Source organism: Lutra lutra, chromosome 8, assembly GCF_902655055.1.
Source record: "Lutra lutra chromosome 8, mLutLut1.2, whole genome shotgun sequence".
NCBI lineage: Eukaryota > Metazoa > Chordata > Mammalia > Carnivora > Mustelidae > Lutra > Lutra lutra.
Window position 1 is genome coordinate 70,565,058 of NC_062285.1, and position 13,963 is coordinate 70,579,020.

General features: G+C 39.2%; 1 protein-coding gene across 9 annotated transcripts in view; it reads right to left on the reverse strand.

Annotated features, from left to right (window-relative positions):
• Window positions 1-13,963, reverse strand: part of BICD1 (BICD cargo adaptor 1) — a 226,629-nt gene that overhangs the window by 101,562 nt on the left and 111,104 nt on the right. The window lies entirely within an intron of this gene.

The window sequence follows — 13,963 nt, forward strand, 5'->3', positions numbered from 1 at the left end:
GTTTTGAAAAATAGCATATCAGGGGCACCTGGGTGGCTCAGTGAGTTAAAGCCTCTGCCTTTGGCTCAGGTCATAATCCCAGGGTCTTGGGATCGAGCCCTGCATCAGGCTTTCTGCTCGGCAGGGAGCCTGCTTCCTCCTCTCTCTCTGTCTGCTTCTCTGCCTACTTGTGATCTCTGTCAAATAAATAAATAAAATCTTAAAAAAAAAAAGAAAAATAGCATATCAAATGACCAGTAGACATATTTAAAGGGCCTCGATTTTATTACTTATCAGGAAAATGTACATTAAAACCATGATATGAACCAATATACACTCACAAGAGTGGCAAAAATGAAGAGAAACAATTACCAGGTATTGCTGAAGATGTAGCATAACCAAAGCCTCACATATTAGGTATGTACACTGGTACAACCACTTTGGAAAATTGTTTGGCAGTCTCTGCTAAGCTAAACAGGTATAACTCCACAGCACTCCTAACTCCTAGACATATAACTAACAGAAATGCACACATACATGCACAAGGATGTCTAGAGAAACCCTATTCCTAAAAGCCAAATGTCTCAAACAATTTAGACACATGAAAAGATGCCAACATCACTCATCATCAGGGAAATGCAAATCAAAACCACAACGAGATCATTTTATACCTGTCAAAATGGCTAGAATCAAAATGACAAGAAATAACAAGTGTTGGCACAGATGTGGATAAAGGAGAACCCTTGTGCAGTCTTATTGGGAATATAAATTGGTGTACTGACTATGGAAAACAGTATGGACCCTCCTCAAAAAATAAAAATAGAAATTCCATAGATTAGTAATTCCGCTATTGAAATGAAAATACTAATTAGTAAAGATATATGTGCCTCTATGTTCATTGCAGCATTATTTACAACAGTCAAAATATTCCAAGTGTCCATCCAAGATATGATACACACACACACACACACACACACACACACACTCAATGCAGCCACTTAAATAAATTATACAAACATAAGGTTCTATTGTATAACTACACTAAAATTTATTGATTTCACTATGGGTGGAGATTTTGATTGTTTTCAGTCTTCTTTACTACAAACACTGCTGCTGTAAACTTTGTCGTATGTACCTTCTAATTCAAAAGTGCCAGGTTTTCTGAGGTACATACCTAGGACTGGAATCACTACATCTTAGGATCTATACATCTTTAGTTTTACTTGAAGACCAAACAGTTTTTCAAGGTAGTTGTACCAAGATACACTCCCACTCTCAATGTTTGAGAGTTCCTAGTGACCCCCATCTTCACTAACATTTGGTATTACCATACATTTTTAATAACCTGGCACAGTCTTCAAAGAGATAGAGGAGCTCAACAAAATGCTAACACAAGTTTGTACGATTACTGGATCTACAGTGAGAAATACAGGTGACATTTTATATTCCAGAACAAATAAAATAATTTTATATGTATAGAATTATATATATTTCTACTTCCCTAACAACATGTTTAATCTTTCAACATAGCTGTGGAATTTCCGGAAAAATTGCAATTCTAATCTCAGTGCTGCTTAGAAAAGATTTTATACTATTGAAAAGAAACATTAAATGTTTATTTGTGCTTGGTGCTGAACTGCAAAGTAATTACATACCTGAGTTTTGTTGCTACAATTCAAGAAAATCAAACTAACATTGAATGAGAATATGTTAGTGCCTGTGTTTCTTATCTCATCTAATCGTAACTTCCTTTTTACAGATAAGAAAAAAATAAGAGTTAATTCTTTGATAAGAGCCAATTGGTGGATGGGTCAGAGTCCACATGCAGGTCAAATACCTTTATCTCCAATAATCACCGCTATTTCTTTTTACAATTTTCCTTCATATCTATTATTTTTTCAATTTTTCAAGGTAAAGAAACTTTGTCTTGTTGATTTTGTGTATCATTTGGCAAAAGGGAAATCTTACTTAAGGGTTTAAAATCTAAAGCGTGGTGAAACGGAGTAATTCCTTGCCCTCCCATTTTCTCCTGCACTATGGTCTTCGATCTGATGTGAAGATAATGATCGTATGTATACTAGAGGCTGTCTGAAAGGATTTGATTAGAGAAATAATAGTAAACCCTTCGCACAGTGCTTCCTTCATAGTAGGTGTTCAATACACACCAGCTATTATTTTTTTTAAAGATTTTATTTATTTATTTGAGAGAGAGAGATCACAAGTAGGCAGAGAGGCAGGCAGAGAGAGAGGGGGAACAGGCTCCCTGCTGAGCAGAGAGCCCGATGTGGGGCTCGATCCCAGGACCCTGAGATCATGACTTGAGCTGAAGGCAGAGGCTTAACCCACTGAGCCACCCAGGTGCCCCGACACACCAGCTATTATTAACATGAACACACATGCCAACTTTTATTAAGAGTAACACTTTAACAAGCCTGGCATTTTACTACTGATCTTTGGCTTCTTTGTATCCAGCAAAGCATCTGGCACAAACCAGCTAGTCCAAGGAGTAACTGTGGTTGGGTGTCAGGGAAGTCCTATGAGGGAAGACATTTAGCTGAATGCTGAGAATGAGCTGGCCATCTGGGGCAAAGCACTGCAGGGAGAGGGGACAGCAAGAGCAAAGGCCCCAAGGAAGGAGACCCCAGCAAGGAGGCTCAGGTGGAGGCAGGGTGGGTCAGGGAGAGTGCTACTGTGCATTTGGGAGGTAAGCAGCTGCCTTATCATGACCTTGTAGAAAGACTGGTTATAGTACCCAATTCACTGCTCCCTCAGAAGATTTTTAAGGCAGTGAGTAATATGGCACAAACAAATATCTGTAGAATATATGAGCATTAAAAGGGTCACATTAGTAATTAAACCTCCATTACTTTAAAAAGGGATAAAGCTTTCCATAGTTTGGCTATTGTAGACATTGCTGCTATAAACATTCGGGTGCACGTGCCCCTTCGGATCACTACGTTTGTATCTTTAGGGTAAATACCCAGCAGTGCAATTGCTGGGTCATAGGGTAGTTCTATTTTCAACATTTTGAGGAACCTCCATGCTGTTTTCCAGAGTGGTTGCACCAGCTTGCATTCCCACCAACAGTGTAGGAGGGTTCCCCTTTCTCCGCATCCTCGAAAGAACCTAGATGTCCATCTACAGACGAATGGATAAAGAAGATGTGGTATATATACACAATGGAATACTATGCAGCCATCAAAAGAAATGAAATCTTGCCATTTGTGACGACGTGGATGGAACTAGAGGGTATCATGCTTAGCGAAATAAGTCAATCGGAGAAAGACAACTATCATATGATCTCCCTGATATGAGGGAGAGGAGATGCAACATGGGGGGTCGAGGGGGTAGGAGAAGAGTAAATGAAACAAGATGGGATTGGGAGGGAGACAAACCATAAGTGACTCTTAATCTCACAAAACAAACTGAGGGTTGATGGGGGGAGGGGGTTGGGAGAGGGGGTGGGGTTATGGATATCGGGGAGGGTATGTGCTATGGTGAGTGTTGTGAAGTGTGTAAACCTGGCGATTCGCAGACCTGTACCCCTGGGGATAAAAATATATGTTTATAAAGCTGTAAAAAAAAAAAAAAAAAAAAAAAGGGATAAAGCTTTTGCATGGATAGAGCCTTTTCCAACTTCATCCAGCTGACTAGCCCATTGTAGCTGCCAGGTAGTGAATTGTTGCCCCCTCCCCAAATTCACGTGGAAGTCCTAACCTCTGCCAATGTGATGGAGATGGGTCCTTCAGGAGGTAATTAGAATTATTACCTTATGAGGGGGGGCACCCCAGGATGGGATTTCAGAAGGCACCAGACAGCTTGCTTCCTCCCTGGCACCCCACTCCCCAGCCTGAGCATAGAAGGAAAAGCAGTGTGAGTACGCAGCAAGAAGGCTGCTTTTACCATGAACCAAATTGGCTGGAATCTTATCTTGGCTTTCCCAGCCTCCAGAACTTTCAGATACAAATTTCTGTTATTTAAGCCACCCAGTCTGTAATTTTGTTCCGGCAGCCTGCACAGACTAACGCAGTGGCCAAGATTTAGTCACAGGAGAATAAATGAGGTTCAGTCAAAACACTGAAGGGACCGCAAGGCTTTGGCTTTGGGAGAAGAAAATGCCCCTCGGCAGCTCAGAGACAAACTGAAGATGAATTGAAGAAGGAGAACAAAAAAGGGAATTGCTTTTCAAGCAATGTTATCTGTTGGTTCACTGCTCCATTCTAACTTCACCCAAGGGAAACTAGATAAAAGTACTCACTGAATTCCAGAAAACTGGGCCCAGATTTCATTCATCTGATTCAAGGCTCAGTTCAGCAAGAGGCAGATGATGTGACTGTCCCCAGCTGAGTGAGACAGTGACGCAAGCACAGGTACTGATTAGCAGCATGCTGAAGGGAGGAGGAAAGATCTTAGTGGAATGCCAGGCTCTTACTGTGTTGCTTGTGGGTTTTCAAACAGATATTACAAATGAATATATCAAAATATGGTACCTATTACGAGGTTTAAATTTCTTTTCTTTATGCAACACATACTTTCCCAAGCAAATGTTCTTCAATGAGGACCAGACCCTCTTCTGAATGCTTGGGATGAGAGCTGTGAATATGGCAGATATGACCCCTGACTACAAACAGTGTATACTGCAGTTGGAGGAAAACAGAAAATAAACAAAAGAAACCCAGAGAAGCTAACATGGTGGAAAAAAAATGTTAAGAATAAAATAAAATTAAAATGTGCTATAGAGTTACTAGGGAACTGTTTCGGTCACTATTCACCAATGGCCTGTGACTCATAAATAACAATCACCTTTGCTTTTTTTTTTTTCTTTTTTTCTTTTTTGGTCCTTGAAAAAGGAAACATTCTCATCACTCTAGGTCAAAAACAATAAAATACTAATCCATGGTTCTACGTGGGCTGTTATCATTCTTAATGCTAAATGTTTTCTTTTTTTAATAGCAAGTTTATTTATTTATTTTTAAAGATTTATTTATTTATTTACTTGACAGACAGAGATCACAAGTAGGCAGAGAGACAGGCAGAGAGTGAGGGGTGGGGGAAGCAGGCTCCATGCCGAGCAGAGAGCCCGAAGTGGGGCTCAATCCCAGGACCCTGGGATCATGACCTGAGCCGAAGGCAGAGGCTTAACCCACTGAGCCACTCAGGCGCCCCCGCTTAATGCTTTCTTAATAGTTTTTCCTAATCACAGCAAACTGCTGGCTTTGTTTTTTTTTTTTTTTAACATGGTTTGGTGGAAACCTACCATATTATTATGCTATTATTTCTGGATGTAGAGAGAATCCATTTTTTTCCTTAAAAAGGAAAAATAACCATGAACTAATAGGTCATTCAAGTGTCCTCAAACCCAAAGGTATTATTTACATCTTTATGTAATTTATATTTACCAACAGGTAGTTGTTTTTCAATCTAAACATTCCTTCTATTCTACACTAGAAAGTCAATTTGGGCAACATTTCCTAATTTTCCCTTCTGACTTAAGAATAAAATCAGACCACTGGATAGTTTTAATATTTCTTTTCCACACTTGCCATTCATCTGGCAAAGGTCTTTACAGCTACTGGAGAGAGAACTGGAAGCAATGTCGGCTGCTTCTTCAATGTCCTGATTCTAAGATTGAAGCCCAGCGATTACTGTGTCTACCTCCAGCACTGGAATTTGGAATTTCACCTTCTCAGAGAATTTAATCAAATCAGGGCTTTGTGATGTTCTTTAAATAATTCGTAAACTTTATAGGAGTCAGGTTAAAGTTAGGTATTTTTTGGTACTGTAGTCATCTACCTTCCTTCCTTCCTTCCTCCCATCCTTCCTTCCTTCCTTTCTTTTTAAGATCTTTATTTATTTGAGAGAGAGAACACAGAGAAAGAGTGAGAGGGAGAAGCAGACTCCCCACTCAGTGGAGAGCTCGACGTGGGGCTCAATCCCAGGACCCCAAGATCATGACCCTGCCAATGGCAGATGCTCAGCTGACTGAGCCACTCAGGCACCCCGGTAGTTTATGCTTCTTGATAAGAAAAGCTGAGGGAGGGGTGCCTGGGTGGCTCAGTGGGTTAAGCCTCTGACTTTGGCTCAGGTCATGGTCTCAGGGTCCTGGGATCGAGCCCCACATTGGGCTCTCTGCTCAGCATGGAGCCTGCTTCCTCCTCTCTCTGCCTGCCTCTCTGCCTACTTGTGATCTCTGTCTGTCAAATAAAATAAAATAAAATAAAATAAAAAAGAAGAGCTGTCAGACCGAGCACCAATTAGCAGATAAAAAAATTAGACTGGAAATTCTGAGTAGGTATTATAAACTTTCTACTTCAAATACAAAATAACTTTCGTCTTGAGTTTTGCAATGTCTAGTTGTATCACTGGTTTCCATATTTCATTTTAGAGAATACATATGAAAGCAATGATTTTAATTTTGGAACAGTTGATAAAGAATAAGTCTTCTTACTTGAGGACAACTGAACTAATGACTTTTAAAAATCCCTCCTAGAAGAAATATTAAATCAGCACAGGAAAAGAAAAGGGATCCTGAGCATGTCTTCCAAATGGTACTATCTATCAAAAGTGCAGGAAGATTGATAAACTAAAAATGAAAAGGTCACCAAAATAATTGAAACAAAAGATAAAATAAGAGAAAAACAGTACTAGTAAATCTTAAACATTGCCACATGGCAATAATTACAAAGTGAATCCCTGGTTAAGAGTAGGTAGACAGAATAACAGGATAGAACAGAAATAAGATAAAATAGGACAGACAGTATAGAAAACGCAATACAGTGAGGACAGGATAATGTAGGTGTTCTTTCAGAAAAGAAAATACATATCCTTAAGAAAGGAATTGATTTTTTTAAAAAAGGGAAATTACCAAGAAAATCACTCAGACCAAAAAATGCTTTATTTCTTCAGAAGCTATAGGATATAGCAACTTTCTTGGGCCTGATAGGAAACCCTTAGGCTATTGAATATTTCGATTTCAGGAGGCTAGTCAAAACCTACTGCTGACTTATCAAGCAAAAGGAAATAAGATTAAATTTGACTATAGTCTTGCAAATTTTAAAAATATTTTATTTACTTATTTGATAGGGATAGGGACAGAGCACAAGTGGAGGGGGAGGGAGAGAGGGAGAGGGAGAGGGAGAAGCAGACCCCCCGCTGAGCAGGGAATCTGCCATGGGGCTCTATGTGAGACTCAATCCCAGGACCCCAGGATCATGACCCAAGCAGACAACCAGGTGCCCCAAGTCTTGTATTTTTTTTTTTTTTTAAGATTTTTAAAATTTGAAACAGAGAGAGAATGAAGTGGGGGGTATGGCAGGAGGAGCAGAGGGAGAAGGAGAAGCAGACCACAGTAAGTAGGGAGCCCAGCGCAGAGCTCAATCCCAGGACCCTGAAATCATGACCTGAGCTGAAGGCAGGTGCTTAACCAACTGAGCCACCAGGCGCCCCAGTATTGTATTTTTAATATTCAAAGTAAAAACACTGAGTCTCTTATCAAAATTATAAACCTTAACTGAAGGACTTAAGCTAATTTTAAAAGCGTGTCAATCATGTCTTAAAGAACTATCAAATCATAAAAATTGTGTATTGTAGAAAATATTAATAACATTAAATATGCTTATTTATCTTTACTTGAAAATTACTAACAATTCATTATTTTCATTTCTTTTATTCTACAACATTATAAAAATATTCTGGGTTTTGTTGTTGTTGTTTTTTTAAACCTGTAATGTATTCTGATTCTGCCAGTTTAAACTGTTTATAATAAACTTAAATAAAAATTATAGAAAAGAAGGGTCACCTGGCTGGCTCGGTGGATGTGAGAGCATCCACTGTGAGAGCATTCAGAGCATGTGAGTCTTGATCTCAGGGTCATGAGTTCAAACCCCATGTTGGGTGTAGAGCTTACTTTAAAAAAAAAAAAGTTCATAGAAGGATAATCTAAAAGAGGGGCACCACACTGTAAATGGTTTTGTAGACATTTAACCATTTCAGGGAAGATTTTTAACTTAAACTCACATTGTTCTATACACCAAACTGAATCTCACATACACTAAAGCATTAGTAAATGCTTTAGGTAAAAACCTGGGGAGCCTGGGTCGCTCAGTCGGTTAAGTGTCTGTCTTTGGCTCAGGTTAGGATCTCAGGGTCCTGGAATGGAGTCCCACACTGGGCTCCCTGCTCGGGCGGGCTCTGCTTCTCCCTCTGCCTCTGCCCCCAACTTGTGCTCACTCTCTGTCTCTTTCAAATAAATAAGTAAAATCTTTTTAAAAATAAATAAAAGTAAAAATCAAACCATCAAAACTGATATAAAGAGCGTTAAATTTTCATAGTTTTGAGAAGGTGAATGGAAAAAAGAGGGAAAAACATTCTATGCTTAAAATTACTAAGAGGAATCTCATAGGATTATAAGCAGAAGATTTAAAAACAGAACTGCCAAAACTTCAGCAGGTCAAAAGTAAAATAAAATCAAAAGGCAAATAACAAACTGGAAGAAATACTCAGTAATGATTAAAAAAATCAACTCCAAGCAGAGCGGAGGATTGATGAAATAGTTGAGGGGGATCCAGAGCACACTCACCATGATGAGCACTGAGTAATGTATGGAAGTGTTGAATCACTATACCGTACACCTGAAACTAATATAACACTGTATGTTAACTATACTGGAATTAAAATAAAAATAAATAAATATGAAAAAAAGAAAAATCAATTTCTTGAAACATATACATATGTAATAGAAACACTAAAACCTAATAAATAGATGTGCAAAACCTTAAGGAACATAAATTATTTCTTAATTAATAAATGAATTTATTCATTAATTATTCTACAATTTGATGAAAGTGGTCAATTTCTCACTCATCTATCTGTTCTTTTTTCTGTGTCTGCTATATGCCTAACTTTGCACTAGGATACACAGATGAGCAAGATAAATCATGTCTCTACCATCAATGACCTTATAAATTAGTACTGAAATGTCACTACGTACATAGCAAATAAACAACCTGAAAGAGTTAGAGCTTAATGCTTGCCAGGGCTCAGTGAAATGGGAATTCTTTTCTATTACGATGAGAGCATCAATTGTTTTAATCAATTAAGAAAGAAATATAACTACATATATGATCTTTATATTTTTAATAAAGATTTTATTTATTTATTTGACAGAGGGAGAGAGCACAAGCAGGAGGAGCAGCAGACAGAGGGAGAGGGAAAAGCAGGCTCCCTACTTAGCAAGGAGCCCAATGTGGGGCTTGATCCCATCACCCCGGGATCACGACCCAAGCCGAAGGCAGCCGCTTAACCGACTGAACCACCCAAGCACCCCTATACATATGATCTTAAAAAACAAAACAAAAACAAACAAACAAAAACACCCACACATTGTATCATTTGATGTTATAATTCTACTTCTGGAATGCTTTCCTAGAGAAATAATCCTAAATATATTTTTTAAAGATATTTGAACAACAATGAAATAATAAAATGGCTCACTCTGACTCAATGTTAATGATGTACAGGTGCTATTCCAAGTGTGTCACATGTAAGGATTCATTTAATCCTCACAACAGCCCAGGAGGTAAGTGTTACTCTTATCCCCACTTAATAGATAACAATGTTGAGGCCCCAAGAGACTGTCTCACTCGCCTAACATGACTATGCTCATATGTGCAGAACCAATGTTAAAAGGCGGCAACTATGGGGGAAAAAACACTTGCAAAATCTGCACCTAGCTCTAAAATCAAAACTTCTAACTTCATTTATTTACAAAGTTTTAAATAATACACTTTTCAGGGTTTTTTCCTAATACAATTTTCCTTTTGTGCATCTGCTTTATCCAACATGAAATATTATTATGCTGGGCTTCAATAAAATTTTCCCAGCAACTCAGTTTTTGAAAATTTTTTTTAAAGATTTGTTTCTTTGACAGAGAGACTGAGACACAGTAAGAGAAGGAACACAAGCAGGGGGAGCAGCAGAGAGAGAGGGAGCCCAATGTAGGGCTCAATCCCAGGACCCTGGGATCATGACCTGACCCGAAGGCAGACACTTAAGGACTGAGTCACCCAGTCGCCCCAGCAACTCAGTTTTTTTTAAAAAGATTAAGATGCCCAGGCCTATTTGCCCAAGAATAAGGGTAAGTAGGAAGGTTTTTAGCCTGTGATTTGGTGAAATATGTCAGGAAAAGTCTGTCTCCAGAAGCAGCTTGATCAGAGCCCTAAGAATCTAGTTGGATTTCATAAGGGCTCTTGTTAAACTCATCCTCCACAATTATATTAAATATATTATTCAACCTCCATCATACCCTCTAGGTATTTCAGATAGAGGTACAACTCATGGATTGTTAATAGAGAACTGATCGATTTCAAAGTCATCTAAGATATTCGTTACAATAAACAAAGAAGAACCTCGAACTAAGTCTTTAATAATACTTCTCTTAGGCTGGAGAACCAAGTGGTAGCCCATGGATGTTTCCCAGAGGGCACTGATCAGGCTGTGTACTACCAAGAAGATGTCAGGCAGGTGTTTCCTGCTTTAATTCAGTCAACTGTCCTGAGCAGCCCAGAGGGAGAAAAGTGCCTTCCAGTACTGTATGTAATTATGTATTTATTTTATCCCTGCAAACAGTCTCTTCGAGGTACACACTGCATTACACATGCTGGGTATGTTCAGTAGTGTTTGGCACAGCATTTGCATAGAGTCCTTAACAGAATGGTTATTTGTGAAGAAGTTTTGCAGCACATTAAGATTTTATTTATTTATTTGACACAGAGAGAGAGATCACAATTAGGCAGAGAGGTAGGTGGGGCAGGGGAGGGAAGCAAGTTCCCCACTGAGCAGAGAGCCCAATGTGGGGCTCGATCCCAGGATCCTGAGACCATGACCTGAGCTGAAGGCAGAGGCTTAATCCTCTGAGCCACCCAGGAGCCCCTTTGCAGCACATTAAAATACAACACAGAATTCTCATTTCTCTTTTCATTTCATTTTCGTCTCTCTCTTTGCCATAGAGTGTGAAAAACCGTGGTTACATATGACTATCTGCACGTACACATCGAAAGCATTTGCCAACTCAATAGTATTTCTCTCAGTCTGAAGCTTACTGGTGGATTTGCCCATCACAATAAGAGTTAGGTAATAACACTGTCTGACCTTGGCGTGACTCATTGCTCTTCTCTGCTGACTGGCCCCAGCAGAAAGGGTGCAGAGTAAATGGATGGGTGAATACACCACAGTAAGATGGACATCACCAACTCTACTCTTCTGACTCCTGTTATTTTTGACATGTCTTGTGTTTTCTAACAAGTGCCCCAATAGATTAAAATATAATAAGGAAATAATTACTAGCAAAAGTTACATATTTATCATCTTCTGTTCTTTTTTTCTTCCTTAGTGGTGCATTTCGTATTGGGTGGTATCACCCATGTGGTAGGCTGAATAATGACCCCCAAGGATATCCAAGTTTTAATGCCTGGAACCTGTGAATGTTACCTTATATAGTAACAGAGACTTGGCAGATGTGATTAAGTTAAGGATTTTGAAATGGAGAGATTATCCTGGGTTATCCAGGTAGACCCTAAATGTAATCACAGTGTCTTCATAGGAGGGAGGCAGAAGAAGATTTGACAAAGAAGAAGGCACTATGACACTGAAGCAAGACACTAAAATGCTGACTTTGAAAGGTGGAAGACAGGGTCCTGAGCCAATGAGTGCGTGGAATGCAGTTCTAGAATCTGGGAAAGGGTGGAAGCTAAAAGAGGGAACCGACACTCCTCCAGCACCTTCAGAGAGACTGTAGCTCTGTCCACACTTTGACTGTAGCCCAGTAACCTACAGACTTCTAGCCTCCAGAAACTAAAGACTTACTCTCTAGCCACAGAATGTGAAATACTTTGTTACAGCAGCCCTAGAAACTTAATGCAGCCCAAGAGGGGTTGGGGATGTGAAAAAAGTCTTAGATACTACATTGCTTTGTGATCCCCTCAAGCTCAACGCTACTCTACAAAACCTTACTCCTCAGTATTTAATTTTGTGGTAATTAGAAAAAAAAATACCTTGAAAGGCTCCTTTAAGGAGATGATAATGAAAAAAGGTTATAAAACACCATTTCTTTGGTGAGCATTGCCAGTGAAAGATCGATTCAAATAATGAGGCCAGGTGTTCATTACTCTCAAGGCCCAGGTTCACCATCATTAATAGCTGGGGAGGTGGGGTGGGTGCTGTGATCCCAACAGATTCTTTTATATTATTCATTCTAATAATCAAGTTGGCCATCCAGAGAAAGCTTGAAGGCCATTTCTCTGTACAGACAGCCAAATCTCTACCTTGTTGCTTAAAAACAATTGTGGGGTTATAGTGTGTGCCAAATCCCATATTTCCATGAGGAAATATATTTTGATATTCTAGATTTCTTCAATGTAATGCAGGCAGTGAGGATTTTTATATTGTGGTAGCCTCGGAAGAGATGTTTAGTTACAATTCTGCCTCTTGAAAGATTGCTTTAATGAAACCGAAACTCTATCAGAGAACTATTTCTAAATCCAAGTACTTTTAATATTGTTGAAAAAGTAAGTGATTATTAGAAAGCTAGTGAAGGTAATCAACATGGAAGCCTTTCTTATGGGATGCATAGTATTCTACTCTAACGCAACTTAAAGTTTGGGTCTATTAATACATTTAGTGTTATTTGGTTTATAACATTTTTTAAAATTTTTATTTATTTATTTGAGAGAGAGAGTGTGTGTGAGAGAAAGAGAGCACGAGCAGGAGGAGGGGCAGAGGGAGAGGGAGAAGCAGACTCCCCACTGAAAAGGGAGCTCAACTCAGAACTCCATCCCAGGACCAGAGCTGAAATCAGGCACTTAACCAACTAAGCCACCCAGGCGTCCCTACAACATTTATTTTTTAAAATACATTTTGGGGGGGGGGGGTCTAGGTAGTTCAGCGGCTCTGCCTTCGGCTCAGGTCATGATCCCAGGGTCCTGATATCGAGCCCCACATCAGGCTCTCTGCTCAGCAGGAAGCCTGCTTCCCCATCTCTCTCTCTGCCCGACTCTCTGCCTACTTGTGATCTCTGTCTGTCAAATAAATAAATAAAATCTTTAAAAAAACATTAAAAAATATATTTGTTGGGGGTACCTGGGTGGCTCAGTCAGTTGAACATCCGACTCTTGATTTCAGCTCAGGTAGTAATCTCAGGCTCACGAGATCAAGCCCCACATCATGCTCCGTGCTCAGTGTGGGGTCTGCTAGAGAGTCTCTCTCCCTCCTTCTCCCCCTGCCCCTCCCCACCACACACACAGTTGCACGAGCACTCTCTCTAAAATGGATAAGTAAGTCTTTAAAAAATACATATGTATATATATTTGATTAAGCATTAAAAAGTATAATTCAAAATATATACATCAAAATTCATTATATCCCTAAATTCACTCATTTCTTTGCCCTCTCTGCCTTGCTCAAGTATAAGTTTCCTATAACCTTCAAGAAATTAAGTTCTGAGTAGATCCAGGTATTCTTGATTGTTAGATTAAGCTATAAATTCCCTTAGGAGAATTAAATGCCTGAGCAGAATCTTAATCAGGCTAGACCTGCCAACCAGGATGTTCTTTGGAAATAGAGGTCAAGATGTAAAAAAAAAAGATTAAAATTGTCCACTAAGCACTCCAGCTGAAATGCTGATTGTGCATTACTTCTCCTTCTACCGAGTCTGCACAGAGAGCAAAACCTGAGCTTGGGGTGAGAGAAAAGTTTGAAACTGAATCAAGCTATTTTTAGTCCAAGAATCAATGTGTAGAAAAAGGACTGTGTACATATCTTTCTTCTTATATTCCAAGAGGCAGAAAGCTGATGTTTTGACTAGTCCAAAGATATGAAAAGGAAGGGGAGAAGGCAAGGCAGGAGAAGGGGAGAAGAAAGGGAGGGAAGGGGAGAGGAAAGAAATATATATATACATATATATAATAAACATACTGATTTTACATTAAAA